Raw genomic sequence first — 25,204 nt, 5'->3', positions numbered from 1 at the left:
CACACACACACACACACACACACACACACACACACACACACACACACACACACACACACACACACACACACACACACACACACACACACACACACACACTGACAGAAACATAGATATGTAGGTATTCAGAAGAAGGGTGTGACAGAATGGTGGAGGAAGGAGGGAAAGAGAGGATGAGGGATGGGAGAGAGCCCACTATCCAAACAGTCTCCAGCCTATAGCCTGTGTAAGGCTGTGGTCTTAGCGCTGTGGAGCTCAGGTAATAGTGCAGGCCAATAGTGTTCCTTGGTTCCCATTGGGAGAGGAAGTGGCTTCCAGCCTTATCTGGTTTTATTAATTTAGAGGTTCAGAAAGTATACCCCCTATGTGTATCATTTCATTTCCCAGGATCTTATTCTCAACCTTAGGTAGCAATATTCTTTTCTCGGCAATGCTTAATACAACAAACATGAATTTAATCTGATCCCATTAGTCATACTCATACATCCAAAATGTGTCACTATCTGCTTACATGTTGTTTTTACTACTGGGGTGATGATCTCTCTCTCTCTCGCTCTGTCTCTTTTTGTTTGCTTGCTGTGTTGGAGATAAACAGGATATGTTATTTTAGTAAGCGTGTTAAAGGGGTGAATGGCCAAGTTTTCATTTTATCCAATAAAAATGTATCCTTGCCAGATCGATTGTTGTTGCTAGGAGACTGAAGCATCCTCTGGCAAGGGCTGCACGCGCTCTGGTACAGATGTATTTGTTCCCTCTCTCTCTCTCTCTCTCTCTCTCTCTCTCGCAGTATGACTCCACGGAGGGATCAGGAGTAAGAGAAACTCGTCTCAAGTCCTCAAATAGCTGCAAGATTTGCGCACTTCGCATTATAAATAAGGTAAGTCATTAGAATATTTTATCTCTGGACATTGTACTCACAATGTGGCTTTTTTCAACAACGGTTATTTAGGCTACGTAGGTAGGAGCTTTTTTGACAGGTAGTTTACATGCGCACGCTAGGGCAAGTTAAATTATGTTGTCAACTGTTGACCTAATGACGTAGTAAAATGGAAATGTATCTTGCGGTTTGCATTGCATTTACAGACACGTAATCATATCTGCATCCTTCATCATAATGTGATATGATGTGTGAGTGATAGTATTTGATTAATTCCAGCTCAATTCCTTTCAAGACTAGAGAAAAGTAATTGTCAGAGAAACTAAGGCTGAATTGGAGTTTCAGAATGTCTGTAAGATGGTCATATCGGAGAAAATGAAAGAAAAGTCAGATTTCCATGCGTCGCAGTAGCAGTGTTTTCTGCAGTGTGGATAAGTTATTTTGGCTGTTACATAATTCGTTACAGACACAATGGACGGAGGATTCCACGAAATCGAAGTAGCCTAACAAACGACGTGTGAGGGGGTGATAAGTGCTTTCTAACCTCGGTGACACAATATATGGATACAGTAACTGATGAGTTCATACGGGTATGTTTGTGGTTGAAGATTGTATTCCTACAAACTGCGCGCGGACGCATCGATTTACACACCCATCGATCTGCGGTGTCCTCAGCGACAGTGTCCTCCTCGTCCGCAGGTGAGCGCGTGTACTTGTATTTTCTCCCACGCGGCTATGGGATTTGATAGCAGGTTGTTTAGGCATGGTGTCGATAAACCCATGTCGATAAATCATGTATGTGACGTTTCACTTATAGTTAAAGGTAAGACAGTTTTCGGTTGCCTCTATGGTTCTCTTCTGTCTCTCAGGACTCTCCTTACTGACAGACTAGGCGTGTACGTGTGTGCGTGCGGGCGTGAGGTAGTGAGTGTTTGTGTGTTTCCCTCTCTCTCTCCTGACTTGTCTATGTGTGTCACTGGGTGTCTCTCCTAAAAGCCTGAAAGGGCTCTTTCACATCACAGAGCTTTACCTGGCTCTCCTGAGTGCTTTGCTGTGTGTGTGTGTGTGTGTGTGTGTGTGTGTGTGTGTGTGTGTGTGTGTACACATGCATGCATACATGCTTGTCTGAGAGTGTGTATGTCTTTGGATATGTACATCTGTATGGTACAGTCTGTGTGTATGCGATGATACCTAATTTATTCCCCCACTGTGTGTTCAGAATTTAATATGTGTTTGTTGTCTGTTGTTTACAGCTTTGCCTCCATCAATCAGTTACTATTATACATCTATCACAATGAAAAGTAGTAGGCTAGTTTAAATATAGCACTATTATAAATCAAGCAGCTCACAGCCTAAATTATTATTGTCAATAGCTTAGCTAATGAGTGATAAGTATTTAAAATCTGGAAAACAAACTACACAATGGGTTGCCTAGAGAAAGAGAGTGAGTGAGAATGATTGTGTGTGTGTGTGTGTGTGTGTGTGTGTGTGTGTGTGTGTGTGTGTGTGTGTGTGTGTGTGTGTGTGTGTGTGTGTGTGTGTGTGTGTGTGTGTGTGTGTGTGTGTGTGTGTGTGTGTGTGTGTGTGTGCAGGTAAAGACAACATATTGCTGTGCATGTGTGTGAATGGATATGGCCTTGTGGTTTGTATAGGCTACGTGTTGGTGTAGATATGTGTAGATGATGCATGTGAGTTCCTGCATGGCCTTCTAGACTCTATTTTTCATGCAGAGCTGTACTCTGTGGGCTGAATGCAGTACAGAGCCTCTGTCACATCCTTAGCAGTTCAACAGCACTCTCTTTACTCAGCACAGGGAAATAAGCCCTCTCAACTGGCGGTTCCTCTCTATGTGTGTGTGTGCGTGTCTGTGTCTGTCTGTGTCTCTGTGTCTGTGTGTGCATGCGTTTGTCTGTGCGTCCATCTGTTCGTCTGTCAGTCCTCACAGACCATCAGTCAGTCTCTTCATGCAGTAGCCAAACATGATAGGAAAGAGGGTTTGGGAATCGACATAAACAGCATGCGCAAGTTAACAAATCACTGGACTGTTGCTGTCTGTCACCTGTAGCACAGATGATGGTGCTTTTGTTGCTTTTTCTATGATTGTGAAAATGTATTCATATGGGGCCCATGCAGTCCAGATGTAGCGGTGTTTCAATGAACTGATCTATGAGGATGTTATGTTTGTTGAATGAGTCTGGAAGGCCATTCACAGTACCAGCTCGGTCTACAATCATGGTAATAACTCTGACTGTTCATTTGAGTCTCGAATCAATTCCAAGTTGTGCATTCCAAGATCAAGTCAAGCCCCGTCGAGTCACAAGTTCTTTTCAAGTCAGGTAAAAAAACTTCTATGACTTGATACACTACAAATCTTTGTCCATTTATTGAGGCTGCCAGACAACCCTTTTCATTATTTTGCCGACAACCCATTTTGATTATGTAATAATTAATTTTAACAACAAATTCCAAATGCTAGCTTCATAAGTAAATTATACATTTCAAGCAATTTTGACTTACCAAAAGGCAAGTAGGCCTATGCTAGTAATTGCTGCTTGATGCCCCATTGCTGGTGAGCTTGCAAAGTAGACGGTTCATATTCTTGATTGCCAAACCATTTTTGGAGCGACAGATGCATATTCATTTATGGCAATCCTCTCTCCCTACAATTTGACCTTTGCGCTGTACCCCATCCTATAGATGTACAGCAAATCAGCAATATGTTCACTAGCTGTGGTTTCCAAACCTTTTTGACCTGCTACACCAGAAACGAGTGGTTCAGCGCAAGCAGGGTCATACGGTTTACATCGGAGATTACCCAATCAGATGGAATGCATGATCTGTCTATGGCGTTTTTCTTCCTCACAAATATTGTAATTAATTCACTAGAATATGTTACATCTTCAAGTTACAGATATCTTTAGACATATAGCCAGTACCACGTATACAATTGTAACCCACCCAAACTAGGCATATCTGAAATATGAAAATGATCAATGATGTCACTGGGTAGCCTATTGTTGTGGCAAAGATGTGTCCGTAGCAGATTGCTAAACAGTACTTTAATGGATAATATGAACGTAAGTAGGCTACTCTGTTTTTGATAGGCAAAACTGGAGAAAATGTAACAATAACTTTCTGGTCACTAATCTGGATATGTGCGCCTGCACCAATGCTGATGACTGGCAACTCTTTGGCTCTGAAGCACAGATTAGATGTTTTTCAAACAATACTTTGGTGCAATGACATAGGCCTATGTTAGTGACCAGATTGAATAAGCAAAGGTATAAATATAAAATACAAATGGAAGGCTATATTTTTATTAATTCAGTTTCCCACTCCCAAAACATTCTCACTGCACTTGCTCACCAGACCTGTGTTGATTGACAGTTTCCTGGTCCAATCAGAGGGCCGAGTGTGCGTTTCACTAGACTGTCTCTGGCTGCATGGATAGTAATCCACGGAAACTCTGTGCCACAAAATGAGTGACAAACATTACAAAACCTGGCCAGATCATTTCATGTCATCAGTCTCAAGTCAAATTCAAGTTCTGAGTCGTGAGGTTCCAAATCCAAGTCAAGTATCAAGTTATTTTATTTTCTATCAAGTCGAGTCTCATGTCATCAAATTTGTGACTTGAGTCAGACTCAAGTCCAAGTGATATGCCTCGATTCCACACCTCTGTTAAATGCCCTTTCATTTTAGTCACATTTTAGTCACATCACATTTGTATTGCCTTATTAACCTATAGTAAACATAAATCACGGACTTCCATGTGACCAAACATACATAGCCTTGTCCTACCAACATGTTTTCTGTGTAACATCCTATTCTCTTCCCAACAGCAGAAATATGACTAACATATTTAAGAATATATAAGAACTATCTGGCCATGTAAATTCCTAACTCATCCTACATAGATATTGCACATTACATACAAAACAAACAGACATACACAAGCGCAGAGAGAGAGAGAGAGGCACAATCACTAGATGGTGCTGCAAAGTATTGGCAAAGTTGTATGGATTGCACCTCCATCAGTCGGTCGTGTCATTGCCATTGTTATTGACGTTCCATAGACCCTGCAGACACATTGATGTAGTCGAGTCACTAGAACTTGAGTCCGAATCGAGTCCCAAGTCCCCTATGTTCGAGTCTGAGTCACCAATGGTCCCTATGGCTGAAGTCCGAGTCCCAGTGCTTGAGTCCTGGTCCAAGTGTTCAAGTCTGAGTCACTGGATCCACATTAACTCAAAATAAAGATATTTACCAAGTCAGATATAGTGTAGTGGCAAGAGGAGTCAATCAATTTCATGAATAAAACCGACATTATTCCTTATTCAGAGAGGAATGTTTGTTCTACATTTACATAACATTTGTGTAATTTAGCTAACGCTCTTATCCAGAGCGACGTACAGTTAGTGCATTCATCTTAAGATAGCTACAGTAGGTGAAACTACCACATCTCACAGTCGTAGGAAGTACATTTTTCCTCAATAAGGAAAACATTGCGTCCTGCTGAACACGCCCCAGGTTATTAGCTATAGCTAGCTAATGAGGTAACATGACTGAACAAGGTGTAGCCTTAACAAATGGCCAAAGGTCTTGTCTGCAAGTAGCCTCGTTTTAGAACAGCCCTCGATATGCTTTATGAATGTAAAATGCGGCCCGCCAATGCACAATAGAAATGCAATGGGGGAAGTGGGAGGGTTCAGCGAGACTACAAATTCAAAGTCAGACTACTTTTCTATAGTCAAGGGAGAGCAAAACATTGCTAGACTGTTGTTTTACTAATAAAATAAAATCAAAGTTCATTGGTCGCATATACAGATTTGCAGAGGTTACCGCAGGTGCAGCGAAATGCTTGTGTTTCTAGCTCCAACAGTGTAGTCATACCAAGCAATACAAAACAATACACACAAAATCCCCAACATTTAAATAAAGAAAGTAAGAAATATCAGAATGTCAGATATAATGGTATATGGTGTGCAGGGGCGGAAATCCCGGGGGGGACGGGGGGGACACGACCCCCCCCATCCTGGGGAAAAATATGATTTGTCCCCCCCAATATATCACTGAAACATAACTATGTAATTTAAATAATATTAATAATACGCAATGAAAGCAATTGTGCTGATTATAGACACTTAATAGCGCGTTTTTAAGTTTCAAAAGATTGCGACCCCCCCACCCTTTGCCTCACAATGGTTTGATCCACTGCCAGTTCCTTAGCTTGCTAGGTAACAGAGAGGTCGTATCTACTGTCTGAAAGGCACTCAATGCACATAACTGACGTGAGGTTAATCCAGTCAATCGCGCACACACACTAGCTGAATATGCAGAGCTAGCACGCAAATATTAACTATTAAGCTAGCTAGTACCTATTCCATTTATGTGGCGTCGTCAAAGATGGAATCTTTGCTATCGTCAATTTATTCCAAGATCAGCAGGCAGATGATGTAAGTTAGTGCTTCAAAGTCCCTGTGATAAGGTTAGCGATAAACTGAAATCCAAACTGAACAGAACTACACTCTCTTCTACCATTGTCTTAAATATATTTCATGGTCTCGTTGCAAAAGCTAAATTGTCACAATGGAACTTTTATTTATTTATTTTATTTCACCTTTATTTAACCCGGGTAGCAAAGATTATAGCAAACACCACTGAAACTGAAATGGTGCTCGCTAGCTTTGCAAATTCAGCTATTGTTGGAAGCCAGCCAATATGAAACAAACTATTAAAATTACAAAAGGTTGCAGCATATGTTGTGTAAATGGTTAACTCATACAGCTGTCAACTCTTGTCATTTTAATCCGTTTCACATTTGCTAGCTACCTTTTAGATCGAAGCCCAAATAGAATGATTGAAGATGATAGAAGCCCATCTCCTACTGTAAATAACCTACACACTGTGTGTGTAGCCAGCCAGCCATCCAGGTAAAAAAATGGCAGAAAAATAAAAGACGGACATCAGAGTATTTTTCAATACACCAAAACGCATAGTAAGAACCCTAGTAGCCTAATATCTCAAAGACTAGTTGATAAAATGTTCATAAGAAAGAAATGAAATTCTAATGGAAATGTTTCACAATGATGTCATTAGGCAGAGCAGGCAACAGATGGCACACAGACAGCAGAGTTGGGGACAGATATGCAGGGACAGACTGGCAGAGACAGGGAGTCACAGGTAAGTTTGTTGAGTCTTTGTTTGGCAACATTATGAAAGGTTCTCAATTTTTTTTACTTGTAAAATAGGAACATAATTGGAAAATGCCATGGATACCCCCACTCTCAACTTAAACTGGTGACTGAACTAAGATTTGTTAAAGGCAATGGTATTGCTGTTGTGATTAGTTGTGTAGTTTTGGGTACCGGTAGTTAGGAGTACGGCAAACACCTTATTTCTTTGGTTCCTCAATATACATTTACCATATTACAATGTAGGCTATGTGTTACAGCACTACTTTTGGTGTCCCCCTCAGGAATTGCTCTTGAGAAAATTTCATGTAATTGTCCCCTCCAAAGTTGATATCAGATTTTCGCCCCTGATGGTGTGTATAGAAAGTATGAACCGTATTCGAATAGAAAATGTTTGTAATAGCAGTAGTTATATAGGATGAGCCTTGACTAGAGTACAGTATACACGGTACATATGAAGTGGGTAAAACAGTATGTAAACATTATTAAAGTGACCAGTGTTTAATGACTATGCACATAGGGCAGCAGTCTCTAAGGTGCACGGTAGAGTACTGGGCGGAGGCCGGCTAGTGGTGACTGTTTAAAAGTCTGATGGCCTGGAGAAAGAAGCTTTTTATCAGTCTCTCTGTCCATGATGTACCTGTACTGTATCCGCCTTCTACATGGTAGCAGGGTGAACATGCCGTGGCTCGGGTGGCTGAGGTCCTTCATGATTCTCTTGGCCTTCCTCTGACAGCGGGTGCTGTAGAGGGCAGGCAGTGTGCCCCCGCTAATGCTTTGGGCTGAACGCACCACCCTCTGAAAAGCCCTGCGGTTGCCGACTGTGAAATTGCCATACCAGGCGGTGTTACATCCCCACAGCATGCTCTCAATAGTGCATCTGTAGAAGTTTGTGAGGGTCTTAAGGGCCAAGCCAAATTTCTTCAGCCTTCTGAGTTTGAAACTCAGTGTTTCAAACTCAGAAGGCTGAAGAAATTTGGGTGGGTGAGGGCCTTGTAACCGTCCAGGAAGAGAGAGTAGCAAGGATACAGAGTCCGTGATGCCCATATAGCACAGATGTGTTGATAGAATTTCGGTAGCATTTTCCTCAGATTTACTTTATTAAAGTCCCCATCTACAATAAATTTGGCCTAAGGACATGCGATTTCCAGGGCGGCAGCTAGCCTAGCAGGTAGCCTTGTGGTTAAGAGCGTTGGGCCAGTAACTGAAAGGTCGCTGGTTTGAGTCCCTGACCTGGCAAGTTGGAAAAAATCAGCAGTTCTGCCCTTGAGCAAGGCAGTTAATCCCCAGCAACTGCTCCCCGGGCACCGTGGACATAGATTAAGGCAGCCCCCCACACCTCTCTGATTCAGAGGGGTTGGGTTAAATGTGGAAGACATATTTCGATTGGATGCATTCAGTTGTGCAACTGACTAGGTATCCCCTTTCCTAGTTTGCACATAGTCCAGTGTAGTTCCTTGAGAGCTGTCGCGGTGTCGGTTTGGGGGTGAATATACATGGCTGTGACGATGACCACATAAAATTATCTCTGGAGGTAATGTGGTCGGCATTTGATGGGGAGGTATTCCAGATTGGGAGAACAAAAGGTCTTGAGTTCCTGTACATTACCACAATTACACCATTAGTTGTTAATTATGAAACAAACCCCGGAGAGTTCTTTCTTCCTGTTCGCGTGATGGATGGAGAACCCCACTGGCTGAATGGACGGGGACAATATATCCAGAGAGAGCCATGATTCGATAAAACAGAGTATGTTACAGTCCCTAATGTCTCTCTGGAAGGAGGACCTCGCCCTGAGCTCGTATACTTTATTGTCCAGGGACTGAACGTTAGTGCGTAATATACTCAGAAGCGGTGGATGGTATGCACACTGCCTGAGTCTGACTAAGGCCCCACTTCTTCCTCTTTTCCGGTGTTGGTGCAACCCCCGGGATGAATAGAGCTGCCTCGGGAAGTTCAAACAAAAGATCCTGGGAAGTAGAATTTCTGCTAGAATTTCTGACGATCTAATATCCCAAAGTTTTTTTCGGCTGTAGGTAGTAATATAAGAAATGTTCTGAACAAATAATGTTTCTCTCATAATTTATTTTACAGACTCAAAAATATCCCACCATGTCGAACAAACAAATTATCTGTCAGCATTTATAAAACTTCCTGTTCCATCACAGCTGTCGTGATGTCAAATTTTAGTCACAGAGATATAGTAATTTCATCCCGTTTCGTTTGAAATGGGAACTGAAATGAAGAAAAAAAACGTTTTTTTTTCTTCTTCTGTGTCTATTTAGTCAGTTATAGTCTCGTCAATTGGCACTGAAAAATAGGTGTTTGACGAATATTTTTGTTTTGTTGACAACTAACACTGACACACACACACACACCCACAAACACAGGCAAACACATACACATACACACACACAGCCAGGGACACTAGCAGTCAACTTGTCTTGGAGATTAGCATACAGTAATAGCCATTATCATCTCTCCTCTCCTTCCGCCAACCCCGTTTCCTTTCACCCCAGGACTGAACCCATCACCCAGTAAGTGTCCTGACTACGCATCAGGCAAAGTCCTACCACAGAGACAGGGCTTAGTGGTGTGCAGATGACCAAGGTTTAAATCTACAGCCTTTGAATTCATCTGATGAAATGTTTTCTTACACTAGTATAAAGGGATAACCATGTACACGATGTCACCCCCAACTATATAATTACTACTCATACATCCATACAACCAAATAGGACTATATTGCACCACTGGGTGACGGTGATAGGGTATGGATGTTAGAGCTGATTCCATTCTATTACTTCTAATTCTCTGGCTGTGACCTGTGACCGGCAGGGAGCTGACTGTGCGGCCTGATCGTTACTCTAATAAGCCCTGCTCTGTGGGGGTCAGCAGGGCGTTAAGGACCAGAGCACAAATGATGGATTATTGATTATGATTGGTAAATTCAGACAGATCTGATGACATACTGCACTGGTGTTGCATCAGTAGTAGTAGTAGTAGTGGTGGCAGAGGTGTATCTACCATCGAGTCACTAAATGTATAGTCTATAGTTTGACCCGTAGGTGAAGCCCCAGACAGCTTTGGGTTGACTTGGTCTTTACGTCTGCAGTGTTTTGGTTCACTTGCAATCACAACTCTCTTTATGACCTGAGATTCAAATTGTAAAATCTTATCTTGGCTCATGGCAAAATGTGTGGAATTGACGCAAACTTACTATAAAACTGCAACATTTTCTCTATGCCCCATGGCAAAATGTGTAGAATTGCACGAAATTAACTCTAAAACCTTCTCTCCACTGTCAAGAGGGGGGCTGCAAACATGTTTTGCTCGCAATGTGTTGAGGGGATGTGGGTACGCTGACAGGTGTATAAAATCGAGGACACAGCCATGCAATCTCCATGGACAAACCTTGGCAGTAGAATGGCCTTACTGAAGAGCTCAGTGACTTTCAACGTGGCACCGTCATAGGATTCCACCAACAAGTCAGTTCATCAAATTTCTGCCCTGCTAGAGCTGCCTCGATCAACTTTAAGTGCTGTTATTGTGAAGTGGAAACATCTTGGAGCAATAACTTCTTAGGTAGGCCATACATGTTTACAGAACAGGACCACTGAAGCGCCTGTAGATCTGGGTTTGGCGGATGCCAGGAGAATGCTACCTGCCCGAATGCATAGTGCTAACTGCAAAGTTTGGTAGAAGGGGAATAATGGTTTGGGCTCGGCCCCTTAGTTCCAGTGAAGGGAAATCTTAATGCTATAGCATACAATGACATTCTAGATGATTCTGTCAAATCAAATCAAATTGTATTAGTCACATGCGCCGAATACAACAGGTGTAGACCTTACCAACAATGCAGTTTAAAAAAAATTAAAGTAACAAGTAATTAAAGAGCTTCCAACTTTTTGGGGAAGGCCCTTTTTTGTTTCAGCATGTCAATGCCCCTGTGCACAAGGTGAGGTCCATACAGAAATGGTTTGTCGAGATCGCTGTGGAAGAATTTAACTAGCCTGAACAGAGCCCTGACATCTAGTGGGAACCTTCCCAGAAGAGTGGAGGCTGTTATAGCAGCAAAGGGGGGGACAAACTCCATATTACTGCCCATGATATTGGAATGAGATGTCCATATACTTTTGACCATGTAGTGTATCTTGATTCTGAACTGGGCTGTTAAGGACAGCACAAGGCTGGTCTGGACATATAGCTACATTTTTACATTTGAGTCATTTAGCAGACGCTCTTATCCAAAGCAATTAGGGTGCCGATTAGGGCACATTGACAGATGTATCACTTAGTTGTCTCAGAGATTTGAACCAGTGACTTTTCATTTACTGGCCTAATGCTCTTAACCGCTAGTCTAAACTGACTTACTGTGCTTACTGAGCTACTCCTAGAGTCTTTAGACCAAGGGGGGTGGGTTGGTGTTGAATCATTTTAGGTGTGTGTGTAGGGTGCTGGTGTGTGTTTAGCTGTACCTCTCTGTCCTATTTATGGATTGACAGTCTTTCCTCCCTAAAACACACTCTGTAAATAATGAATGAACTGTCCATCTCACCCAATACACAGGCAGGAGTATGTCTGGAATACCAAACCTTAACACACACACACACACACACACACACACACACACACACACACACACACACACACACACACACACACACACACACACACCTGCACAAATTACTCTCTCTATTAAATATACCACATGGTGTGAACTGTTCATGTATCTGCTTCCTAGAGAGATGGAGAGACGTAGAGAGAGTAAAGTACAGAGGGATGCACACAGAAAGAAAGGGAAACAAAGAAATGGTCTGTTAGCTCTCTCACACTGAAAGATCCGCTCCAATGGTGGAGCTTTTTCACACAGAGGTATAGATAAACAAACACACAACACACACACACACACACACAGTGCAGAGTGGAGTGAATGCTGTGGTCCATCGACCCTGCATGTCCTCTCTCTGCAGGGTACGTGTCATCAACAACATCCCTGCCTGTTAGAGAGGGAGGGGAGAGATAAGGGGATGGGGAGATGGGAGAGAAACGCTGGGTTCACATTTTTGGGGGTTCTGTGCAAGCGGTGTATGAAACTGACTAAATATAACAACATATGACTAAATACATTCTGTTATTGTGCTTTACTCATTGCAAGTATTTTATTTGACCTTTATTTAACTAGGCAAGTCAGTTAAGAACAAAATCTTATTTTCAATGATGGCCTAGGAACAGTGGGTTAACTGCCTTGTTCAGGGGCAGAACGACAGATTTGTACCTTGTCAGCTCGTGGGATTCGAACTTGCAACCTTTCGGTTACTAGCCCAACGCTCTAATCACTAGGATACCCTGCCGCCCCGGAGCACACATTTGACTAGAATGGAATATCTACTGTCTTGTTTTTGTAATAGAGTTACAGCGTGAGGAAAGTAAGGAGGGAAAGCAAGAGCATAGAGATAGAGGAAAGGGAGGATATCAAAATATGATCTAGAAGGTGATTGACCTGTGTACTGTAACTTCAGTTCATGATTAGTCTCTCTATCAGGATAGAGGTCTGCTACTCAACATCTTTGCCCTTTACTCTTTTTCTCTTTGCCCAATTTCTGAACCATGTAACGAAGACTAACTTGGTGAAGAAGAATACAAATACATCAGTGTGTGTGTCTGTGCATGCGTGCATGTGTCCGTGTGTGCGTGGCCCTAAACATTGTTTGGCAACCAATTCTCTGTCTAACCCCCCAACTCTCTTCTCGTCCTCTATCTCCCTCTCTCTGTAGGTTACTCTGGGGATGTAGCTATGTATCATGACCCAGCAGCTCTTTGGCTTGTCTGTTTCTTGTCAGGTAAGATACTGCACTATTTAGGAGGGAATGTTAAGGTGAGGTATTCAAGCACCATAACCTACATTCTTGTCACGTCCTGACCATAGAGAGCTCTTATTTTCTATGGTAGAGTAGGTCAGGGCGTGACTGGGGGTTGTTCTAGTTTATATTTTCTATGTGGGGTTCTAGGTTTATTTTCTATGTTGGTGATTTGTATGATTCCCAATTAGAGGCAGCTGGTTATCGTTGTCTCTAATTGGGGATCATACTTAAGTAGCATTTTTTCCACCTGTGGGTTATGGGGTATTGTTTGTTTATGTTTAGTTGCCTGTTAGCACTGCATTGTCGTCACGGTTCGTTTATTCTTTATTGTTTTGTATTTTGCTAAGTTTCACTTTCTAATAAATGATGTGGAACGCTACTCACGCTGCGCCTTGGTCCGATTATTCCAACGAACGTGACAGAATACCCCATCAAACCAGGACCAAGCAGCGTGACCAGAAGGAGCAGGGATCCTGGGCACGGGAGAGAAGAGAGTGGAGGACTTCCTGGACGTGGGAGGAGATCATGGCAGGAGACAAGAGCCTGCCATGGAAGCAGGCGGAGGCAGCGAAGGAGGATCAACGACGACTCCGGGGTTTGCAACCACGACGGAAGCCCGAGAGACAGCCCGAAAAAGGCCGAGGGGCGAGGAGTATTGTGAGATAGTTGAGGGAAGTGATGAGGTAGAGTGGATGGTTTGGTGTCTGGAGCAAGACAGTCGCCGTGAGGAGCGTGGGACTAGTCAGGCACCATGTTTTGCGGAGATACGCAATGTGTCTCCAGTGTGCATCCACAGCCCGGTGTGTTCTGTGCCAGCTCCTCGCACTTGCCTTGCGAAAGTGAGCATCCAGCCAGGATGGGTTGTGCCGGCTCGGCGCTCCTGGTCTCCAGTACATCTCCTCGGTCCCGGATATCCTGCGCCAGCTCTACACATTGTGTCGCCAGTGCGCCTTCACAGCCCAGTGCGTCCTGTGCCAGCGCCCCGCACTTGCCAGGCTAAAGTGAGCATCCAGCCAGGACGGGTTGTGCCAGCTCTACGCTCCAGACCTCCAGTGCGCCTCCACGGTCCAGTATATCCTGCGCCAGCTCTACGCACTGTCGCCAGTGTGCCTTCACAGCCCAGTTCGTCCTGTGCCAGCGCCCCGCACTTGCCAGGCTAAAGTGAGCATCCAGCCAGGACGGGTTGTGTCAGTTCTACGCTCCAGACCTCCAGTGCGCCTCCACGGTCCAGTATATCCTGCACCGGTTCTACGCACCAGGTCTCCAGTGCGCCTCCACAGCCCGGGACGTCCTGTGCCTGCTCCTCGCACTCTCCCTGAAGTGCGTGTCCCCAGTCAGGTACGTCCTGTGCCTTCTTCCCGCACTCGCCCTGAAGTGCGTGTCACCAGTCTGGTGCCACCTGTCCCGGCTCCACGCACCAGGCCTCCAGTGCGCCTTCACAGGCCAGAGCTTCCGGCGACAGTACCCAGTCCAGAGCTTCCAGCGACAGTTTCCAGTCCAGCGCTTCCGGCGTCGTGTCACAATACGGAACATCCTGAGACGGTCCACGGTCCGGAACCTCCTGAGACGGCCCATGGTCCGGAACCTCCTGAGACGGCCCACGGTCCGGAACCTCCTGAGACGGCCCACGGTCCGGAGCCTCCTGAGATGGTCAACGGTCTGGAACCTCCAGCTCCATGGCCGGAGCCTTCTCCTGCGCTGGTGCCCAGTCCAGGCACAGCGTCCAGTCCAGCTCCATGGCAGGAGCTCTCCTTTGCGCCGGTGCCCAGTCCAGGCACAGCGTCCAGTCCAGCTCCATCGCAGGAGCTCTCCTCAGTGCCGATGCCCAGTCCAGACACAGCGTCTAGTCCCGCTCCATGGCCAGAGCCTTCCCCTGCGCCGATGCCCAGTCTAAGCACGGCGTCCAGTCCAGCTCCAAGGGCAGAGTCTTCTTCCGCGTTGGTGCCCAGTCCAGGCACAGTGTTCAGCCTGGGTCCATGGCTGGACCCGCAGGATGAGCAGGTTCTTCGGCCCGCACCAGAGCCGCCCCCGATGCTGCCGGATGAGCGGGTTCTTCGTCCCGCACCAGAGCCGCCTCCGATGCTGGCGAACCCGCGGGATGAGAGGGTCCTGCACCAGAGGCGCCACTGACACTAGACACCCCCCAACCCTCCCTTTTTGTTTCAGGTTTTGCGGTCGGAGTCCGCACCTTTGGGTGGGGGGGTACTGTCACGTCCTGACAATAGAGAGCTCTTATTTTCTATGGTAGAGTAGGTCAGAGCGTGACTGGGGGTTGTTCTAGTTTATATTTTCTATGTGGGGTTCTAGGTTTATTTTCTATGTTGGTGATTTGTATGATTCCCAATTAGAGGCAGCTGGTTATCGTTGTCTTTAATTGGGGATCATACTTAACTAGAATTCTTTCCACCTGTGGGTTATGGGGTATTGTTTGTTTATGTTTAGTTGCCTGTTAGCACTGCATTGTCGTCACGGTTCGTTTATTCTTTATTGTTTTGTATTTTGCTAAGTTTCACTCTCTAATAAATTATGTGGAACGCTACTCACGCTGCGCCTTGGTCCGATCATTCCAACGAACGTGACAATTCTCAATGGAACACAGCACCAGATTAGTAATCAAATACCTGTCATCATAAGCTAGCCAAATGGTTTAGAGGCTTACTGTATTTTTAAAATGTGCACATGGATGTGTGTTACATGTGATGCATAAATAGCCACAATAACTACACCAAGTTTGCTATAGGCTTAATTAGTTGTAGAGATGATATGTAGGAGCTACGTTATCATTAACATGCAGCTGATTCTCTCTAAAAGGTTACCACGCGGTGAATATTCATTTTCTGAGGACGCTGAAATGGCAGAGCTGGCTAGCGTAAGATTGCAGTGTGTTTCTGTATGTGTGTGTGTGCATGCGCGCGAGTGTGTAGTATAAGAATGTTTGAAGATATTATTATTTGGCTCATCAGTTGAAAATTGATTTTATGAGTTGCCAATTAGATTACAGCATGCTGTTAAAGAAAGGCCCTGGGTGGAACGGCTGCTAGTCTCAAACGCTATCTGCACCCAAAACACACATACACACACACACACACACAGACAACATTGAGCTGGGCGCTCATCAAAACGCAGGCCAACCAAGTTAATTACAGTGTTGTGCTGAAGGGCTGTGACTTACAGAGAGAGATAAAAAGAGACAGAGAGACAGAGAGAAAGGGCAGAGAGAGATGGAGAGAGAGGGGGAGAGAGAGGAGGGGAGAGATGAATCGAAAGAGGGGGAGAGAGAGAGATGGAAAGAGAGAGAGATGAGGGGTGGGGAGTTCACTCTCAGGACAGTATTTTCATGTTCTTTTTATGAGGTTTCTCCTTTGTAGATTGAGAACTTATCTAGGAATAAATTGTTTATAGTTTGGGTGTTCGATCGATCGTTAAGGTGACGCTAGGCACTTCTTTTTTCCCCACACGCGGGTGCACACACACACACACACTACCTTTCCTTGGGGTGTGACGTCAGCTTGAAAGAGCATGGGTGAAACATTTATAAACACAGACCCTAGTGGGGGATACATTTCCCAAATAGTTGCAGGAGAATCTTATTGATGAGACAACCTGCAGCAATGAAAATGCTGGGTTGTTTGGATGACCCAACTGCTGGGTTCTTTGGATGACCCAACTGCTGGGTTCTTTGAATGACCCAACTGCTGGGTTCTTTGGGTGACCCAACTGCTGGGTTCTTTGGATGACCCAACTGCTGGGTTCTTTGGATGACCCAACTGCTGGGTTCTTTGGATGACCCAACTGCTGGGTTCTTTGGGTGACCCAACTGCTGGGTTCTTTGGATGACCCAACTGCTGGGTTCTTTGGGTGACCCAACTGCTGGGTTCTTTGGGTGACCCAACTGCTGGGTTCTTTGGATGACCCAACTGCTGGGTTCTTTGGATGACCCAACTGCTGGGTTCTTTGGATGACCCAACTGCTGGGTTGCAGGCATTGGGTCACATAGTTGGGTTGTTTTCTTTCACATCTCTTAGATGTTAAGTCCCCAAAATAGGAGACTTTGAGCGGTTCTGGACTGGTTCGGACTGACATTTTTGTGTACAAAGCGCTCTGTGAACGCTGTAGGGTCCCGGGCCTTATAGTGCCAGAAAGCCTCATCTGTCTGCTCTCCCCTACCACTCTCTTAGCAGAGCTGACTTGAAATGTCAGGTTTCATATCCTACATTTGCATAGGGGGTGACGTGTCACATTTTCTGGCCTATCCAGACAAAGAATTGATTTTCTCTTCGTCTGAGCTAGTGAGCCCAGCCTGGGAAACCGCAAATGAACGGTGGCTGTCTAGCGAATCTTGCTGTCACATTCTCAGATGGATTTAGAGCTCTCAACATGAAACCATTCTAAATAATTTCATAGAATTGAAACAAGGCCACTTTCTCTTGGTCAAAGACGGACGAAATCACTTTGTGCTTAAAGTTAAAGTTGTAACAAGTCTGCACACATTTGAGGGGTGTCTCTGCATGTCAGTTATATGAAATAGTCACTAAGTATGATCATATTTATTTTACAGTAATAAGAAATGTGAAATCATTTAACATTTGATTGTTACTATATTTAGAAAGCATTTCAGTCATTTCAAGCCCTACTGCCACACTTTCGTTGAATAGGGGAAAAAATCATATATTATTTTTCATATTTTCCTAATATTTTGTACTATGTACTTGAGCTTGTGTCCAAAATTGAGTACACGTCAGCAACATTACCAGTTCTTGTTAATGGCCAACTGATTAAAAATAATTACATTTGGATATGTCTATTTAGGCAGAAATATATTTTTTTAAAGAGCAATGTTGGGTTGTTACTGTTGAACACAGAGATATGAAGCTTCAATTAGCCTTATAGTAGCAAAGCGCATGCCCCACCCACCTGAGGATCTGTCTTTTTCAAATCAAATGTCAAAGCAAATAAAAGGTTATGTCACATGCGCCGAATACATTGAAATGCTTACTCACAAGCACTTAACCAACAATGCAGTTTTAAGAAAATAGATATTTACTAAATAAACTAAAGTAAAAAAAAAAAAAAACAACACAATAAAATAACTATAATTTAGGCAATATACAGGGGGTACCGGTACGGTGTCAGTGTGCACGGGTACAGGTTAGTCGAGGTAATTTGTACATATAGGTAGGGGTAAAGTTACTATGCATAGATAATAAACAGCGAGTAGCAGCAGTGTAAAAACAAAGGGGGTGTCAATGTAAAATAGTCCGTGTGGCTATTTGATTAATTGTTCAGCAGTCTTATGGCTTGGGGGTAGAAAATGTTAAGGAGCCTTTTGGACCTAGACTTGGCACTCCGGTACCGCTTGCCATGCGGTAGCAGAGAGAACAGTCTATGACTTGGGTGACTGGAGTCTTTGACAATTTTTGAGGCCTTCCTCTGACACTGCCTAGTATATAGGTCCTGGATGGCAGGAAGCTTGGCCCCAGTGATGTACTTGGCCGTACACACTACCTTCTGTAGCGCCTTACGGTCAGATGCAGAGCAGTTTCCATACCAGGTGGGGATGTTCTTGATGGTGCAGCTGTAGAACTTTTTGAGGATCTGGAGACCCATGCCAAATCTTTTCAGTCTCCTGAGGGGGAAACGGCATTGTCGTGCCCTCTTCACGACTGTCTTGGTGTTTTTGGACCATGATAGTTCGTTGGTGATATGGACACCAAGGAACTTGAAACTCTCGACCCGCTCCACTACAGCCCCGTCCATGTTAATGGTGGCCTGTTTGGCTTGCCTTTTCCTGTAGTCCACAATCAGCTCCTTTGTCTTGCTCACATTGAGGGAGAGATTGTTGTCCTGGCACCACACTGCCGGGTCTCTGACCTCCTTCCTATAGACTGTCTCATCGTTGTCGGTGATCAGGCCTACCAATGTTGTGTCGACTTAATGATGGTGTTGGGAGTCGTGTTTGGCCACGCAGTCATGGGTGAACAGGGAGTACAGGAGGGGACTAAGTACACACCCCTAAGGGGCCCCAGTGTTGAGGATCAGCGTGGCATATTTGTTATTGTCTACCCTTACCACCTGAGGGCTTTGTGGGTACTATGGTTTTGAACGCTGGGCTGTAGTCAATGAACAGAATTCTCACATAGGTGTTCCTTTTGTCCAGGTGATAAAGGGTGTGCGATTGAGATTGTGTCACATGTGGATCTATTTCCTGTGTTTGAGGGGTACAAAATCCACTTGTCACTTAAATATCCCTGGATTTATTGTATTCATTTTACATCTGCGACTCTTTCATACTATTGCTTGTGCCTGTCGTTTTTTCCCATTTAATGTTACGACTGGAAATCAAATAAAATCAAATAACATTTTATTGGTCACATACACGTGTTTAGCAGATGTTATTGCGTGTGTAGTGAAATTATTGTGCTTCTAGTTCCGACAGTGCAGCAATATCTAACAAGTAATATCTAACAATTTCACAACATATACCTAATACACACAAATCTAAGTAAGGAATATATGGATGAGCAATGTCAGAGTGGCATAGACTAAGATACAGTAGAATAGTATAGAATACGGTATTTATATGAGATGAGTAATGCAAGATATGCAAACATTATTAAAGTGACTAGTGTTCCATTATTAAAGTGACATAATTAAAGTGACATTATTAAAGTGGCCAATGAGTTCAAGTATGTGTATATAGGCAGCAGCCTCTCTGTGTTAGTATTGGCTATTTAACAGTCTGATGGCCTTGAGATAGAAGCTGTTTATCAGTCTCTCGGTCTCCGCTTTGATGCACCTGTACTGACCTCGCCTTCTGGATGATAGCGGGGTGAACAAGCAGTGGCTCGGGTGGTTGTTGTGCTTGAGGATCTTTTTGGCCTCCTTGTGACAACGGGTGGTGTAGGTGTCGTGGAGGGCAGGTAGTTTGCCCCCGGTGATGCGTTGTGCAGACCGCACCATCCTCTGGAGAGCCTTGCGGTTGTGGACGGTGCGTGTTTGTAATGACCTGTCAAACACAAACTGGCTGAAATGTGCTCAATGGAATACGTTGGATTTCCATTGAATCTGTAAGAATGCTAATGCTTTGTCTGGGATTTAATGCACCATCTCGATGCTCACATGAGAAGAAAGATGACTTTATTTTGATTGGTGTTCATTTTTTTTAGAATTGGAAAAAGTAATAATTGAATACAGTCGAAATGTTGAGATAGGTCTAATCGAGAGCCAAGTGTGTTGATCTTCTTATCCGAGGGTATCCTGCTATTGACACACTTGTTGAATTATGCAAGAGAACGTGACAACATCAGTAATTAATGAGGCAGTCTAGACAGCGCAGGAGAATGCAGGTAGTGTAGACAGAGCAGGTAGGGTAGACAGAGCAGGTAGGGTAAACAGAGCAGTTAGGGTAGACAGAGCAGGTAGTGTAGACAGAGCAGGTAGGGTAGACAGAGCAGGTAGGGTAGGCAGAGCAGGTAGGGTCACAGAGCAGGAATTTGCAGGTAGGGTAGACAGAGCAGGTAGGGTTAACAGAGCAGGTAGGGTAAACAGAGCAGGTAGGGTAGACAGAGCAGGAGAATGCAGGTAGGGTAGACAGAGCAGGTAGGGTAAACAGAGCAGGTGGGGTAGATAGAGCAGATAGGGTAGACAGAGCAGGTAGGGTAGACAGAGCAGGTAGGGTAGACAGAGCAGGTAGGGTAGACAGAGCAGGAGAATGCAGGTAGGGTTGACAGAGCAGGTAGGGTTGACAGAGCAGGAGAATGCAGGTAGGGTGGACAGAGCAGGTAGGGTAGACAGAACAGGAGAATGCAGGTAGGGTTGACAGAGCAGGTAGGGTAGACAGAGCAGGTAGGGTAGACAGAGCAGGAGAATGCAGGTAGGGTTGACAGAGCAGGAGAATGCAGGTAGGGTAACAGAGCATGAGAATGCAGGTAGGGTTGACAGAGCAGGTAGGGTAGACAGAGCAGGTAGGGTAGACAGAACAGGAGAATGCAGGTAGTCTGGACAGAGCAGGTAGGGTAGACAGAGCAGGTAGGGTAGACAGAGCAGGTAGGGTAGACAAAGCAGGTAGGGTAGACAGAGCAGGAGAATGCAGGTAGTGTAGACAGAGCAGGTAGTGTAGACAGAGTAGGTAGGGTAGACAGAGCAGGTAGTGTAGACAGAGCAGGTAGGGTGGACGGAACAGGTAGGGTAGACATAGCAGGTAGGGTAACAGAGCAGGTAGGGTGAACGGAGCAGGTAGGGTAAACAGAGCAGGTAGGGTAGACAGAGCAGGTAGGGTAAACAGAGCAGGTAGGGTAGACAGAGCAGGTAGGGTATACAGAGCAGGTAGGGTAAAGAGCAGGTAGGGTAGACAGAGCAGGTAGTGTATACAGAGCAGGTAGGGTATACAGAGCAGGTAGGGTAGACAGAGCAGGTAGTGTATACAGAGCAGGTAGGGTAGACAGAGCAGGTAGTGTAAACAGAGCAGGTAGGGTAGACAGAGCAGGTAGGGTGAACAGAGCAGGTAGGGTAAACAGAGCAGGTAGGGTAGACTTAGCAGGTAGGGTAGACAGAGCAGGTAGGGTAGACAGAGCAGGTAGCGTCAACAGAGCAGGTAGGGTAGACAGAGCAGATAGGGTAGACAGAGCAGGTAGGGTAGACAGCGCAGGTAGGGTAGACAGAGCAGGTAGGGTTGACAGAGCAGGTAGGGTGACAGAGCAGGTAGGGTGACAGAGCAGGTAGGGTAGACAGAGCAGGTAGGGTAGACAGAGCAGGTAGGTAGACAGAGCAGGTAGGGTGACAGAGCAGGTAGGGTAGACAGCGCAGGTAGGGTAAACAGAGACAGTGTTTGTTGGTTACAGCCCTGTTCTACACCTTGATGTTAACCCTTTGACGTATACAATCACATATTTGTGATCATTGTTGATTGGTCCCTACAGCGTACCATCGCAAATGTGTGATTGGAACAGTAGCAACAGAACATATGATGCAACAAACGCATCTAAATAGCATTGTTGTCTGAAAAGCATCTATTCAATGTTTTGTACTGATGGGGAAATAAAGGTCTTCACAACTTTATTCCTCAATTTTACCTTTTATATTAAAAGATAAATGCGAACTTCATCATCCAAGCATCACGTGGAACACATCCACAGTCAAACTTATTCCATAAACCAGTCTAAATAACAGGTTGCGCTGACAAAAAATGAAACATGTTTGTGACCTAACAGCTAGACTTGTTTACAATGTACCACATCTCTGGTAAACGCAGGTGAGAAATGTAATATTTTTTAGAGAAGAGATGCGTGTCAGCTAAGCTAACAGCAGCTACATTCTTTATGATGGCAGACATTTTTACATTAAAAAAAAAAATGTTATAAGCTAAATAAAAATACAACCCCTGGAAAGGGGAGTCTGAGCTGGCAACCCTGAGTAACAACAGTTACAATCAAGTCAATCAGTTACAATCAAGTCAGTCGAGTGAACCATTCCTTCACCTCATTTTGTTATAACATCTTTGGTCTGACAGATTTTTACGTGACAACCAGAATGCATTGTATGATGTCAACAAACATAGCGCCACACATACACTACATGATCACCAGTATGTGGACACCTGCTCATCGAACATCTCATTCCAAAATCATGGGCATTAATATGGAGTTGGTCCCCCCTTTGCTTCAATAACAGCCTCCACTCTTTTGGGAAGGCTTTCTACTAGATGTTGGAACATTGCTGCGGGGAATTGCTTCCATTCAGCCACAAGAGCATTAGTGAGGTCGGGCACTGATGTTGGGCAATTAGGCCTGGCTCGCAGTTGGCATTCCAAATCATCCCAAAGGTTTGAGTTGAGTTGAGGTTGGAGCTGCCTGATGGTGTAGAGTGATTCATCACTCCAGAGAACACGTTTCCACTGCTCCAGAGTCCATTATGACAAAACGAAAACAGGTTTTTAGAAATGTTAGCATGTTTATAAAAAAACAGAAATACCTTATTTACATAAGTATTCAGACCCTTTGCTATGAGACATCGAAATTGAGCTCAGGTGCATCCTGTTTCCATTGATCATCCTTGATATGTTTCAACAACTTGATAGGAGTCTATCTGTGGTAAATTCAATTGATTGGACATGATTTGGCACACACCAAACTGAACAAACAGGGGAGAAGGGCCTTGGTCAAGGAGGTGACCAAGAACCTGATGATCACTCTGACAGAGCCCCAGAGTTCCTCTGCAGCACTCCACCAATCAGGCCTTAATGGTAGAGTGGCCAGATGGAAGCCACTCCTCCATAAAAGCCACATGACAGCCCGCTTGGAGTTTGCCTAAAGGACTCTCAGACCAACAAGATTCTCTGGCCTGATGAAACCAAGATTGAACTATTTGGCCTGAATGCCAACCATCACTTCTGGAGGAAACCTGGCACCATCCCTACAGTGAAGCATGGTAGTGGCAGCATCATGCTCTGGGGATGTTTTTCAGAGGCAGGGACTGGCTGACTAGTCAGGATCAAGGGAAAGATGAACAGAGCAAAGTACAGAGAGGTCCTTGATGAAAACCTACTACAGAGCGCTCAGGACCTCAGACTGGGTCGAAGGTTCAACTTCCAACAGGACAACGACCCTAAGCACACAGCCAAGACAACGCAGGAGTGGCTTCGGGAACAAGTCTCTGAATGTCCTTGAGTGGCCCAGCCAGAGCCCGAACTTGAACCCCATCTAACATCTCTGGAGAGACCTGAAAAAAGCTGTGCAGCGATGCTCCCCATCCAACCTGACAGAGCTTGAGAGGATCTGCAGAGAAGAATGGGAGAAACTCCCCAAATACAGGTGTGCCGAGCTTGTACCGTCATACCCGAGAAGACTCGAGGCTGTAATCGCTGCCAAAGGTGCTTCAACAAAGAACTGAGTAAAGGGTCTGAATATTTATGTACATGTGATTTTTTACATTTTCAATACATTTGCAAAAATGTCTAAAAGCATGTTTTTTCTTCGTCTGTATAGGGTGTGTGTGTAGATTGATGTGGGGGAAAAAACTATTTAATCAATTTTAAGGCTGTAACGTAACAAAATGTGGAAAAAGTTAAGAGGTCTAAATACTTTCCGAATGCACTGTACTTTTGTATATATAGTGTATTAATGCAACATGTAAAGTGTTGATCCCATCCTTCATGAGCTGAAATAAAAAATTACAGAAATGTTTTATACGCACAAAAAGCTTATTTCTAAAAAGATTTGGGGCACTAATTTGTTTACATCCCTGTAAATTAACATTTCTCCTTGGCCAAGATAATCCATCCACGTGACAGGTATGGCATATCAAGAAGCTGATTAAACAGCATGATCATTACACAGGTGGACCTTGTGCTGGGGACAATAAAAGGCTACTCTGAAATGTGCAGTTTTGTCACACAACACAATGCCACAGATGTCTCAAGTTTTGAGGAAGCGTGCAATTTGCATGCTGACTGCAGGAATGTCCACCAGAGCTGTTGCCAGATAATTTAATGTTCATTTCTTTACCAGAAGCCGCCTCCTACGTCGATTTAGGGAATTTGGCAGTATGTCCAACCGGCCTCACAACCGCAGACCACGTATATGGCGTCATGTGGGCGGGTTATTTGCTGATGTCAACGTTGTGAACAGAGTGTCCCTGGTGGCATTGGGATTGTGGTATGGGCAGGCATAAGCTACGGACAGCAAACACAATTGATGGCAATTTGAATGCACTGAGATACGATCGCGCCATTCATCCGCTGCCATTACCCCATGTTTCGGCATGATAATGCAAGGCCCCATGTCGCAAGGAACTGTACATTTCCCAGTTCTTTCATGGCCTGCATACTGTACTTACCATACATGTCACCCATTGAGCATGCCTGGGATGCTCTGGATCGATGTGCATGACAACGTGTTCCAGTTTCCACCAATATCCAGCAACTTTGCACAGCCATTGAAGAGAAGTGGGACAACATTCCACAGGCCACAATCAACAGCCTGATCAACTCTATGCGAAGGAGATGTGTCCCGTTGCATGAGGCAAATGGTGGTCACATCAGATACATGTCATTCATTGAGCAACTTTGGGATGCTCTGGATCAACGTCTATGACAGCATGTTCCAGTTTCCACCAATATCCAGCAACTTCGCACAGCCATTGAAGAGGAGTGGGACATGTATCTGTCCATTCTGTCCAATATTTACCCAGTGCTGGGTTACCAAATAACCCACATTTTATTGTTTTTAACCCAGCATTCTTTAGAGTGTACTGTTTGGGACTACCTGAACCTA

At 44.6% G+C, this 25,204-nt stretch overlaps 1 protein-coding gene across 1 annotated transcript in view; it reads left to right on the top strand.

The window, feature by feature from the left end:
- Positions 1-634: 634 nt before the first annotated feature.
- Positions 635-25,204, top strand: part of grm3 (glutamate receptor, metabotropic 3) — a 61,636-nt gene continuing 37,066 nt past the window's right edge. The window contains exons 1-2 of the mRNA XM_014124894.2: positions 635-877; positions 12,849-12,914. The gene's annotated coding sequence lies outside the window, so the exon portion shown is untranslated. The remainder of the gene's footprint in view (positions 878-12,848; positions 12,915-25,204) is intronic.

Source organism: Salmo salar, chromosome ssa10 (assembly GCF_905237065.1).
Source record: "Salmo salar chromosome ssa10, Ssal_v3.1, whole genome shotgun sequence".
In the NCBI taxonomy this organism is placed as follows: domain Eukaryota; kingdom Metazoa; phylum Chordata; class Actinopteri; order Salmoniformes; family Salmonidae; genus Salmo; species Salmo salar.
The sequence above is the reverse complement of the archived record's forward strand: the minus strand, read 5'-3'. Positions and strand labels throughout refer to the sequence as shown.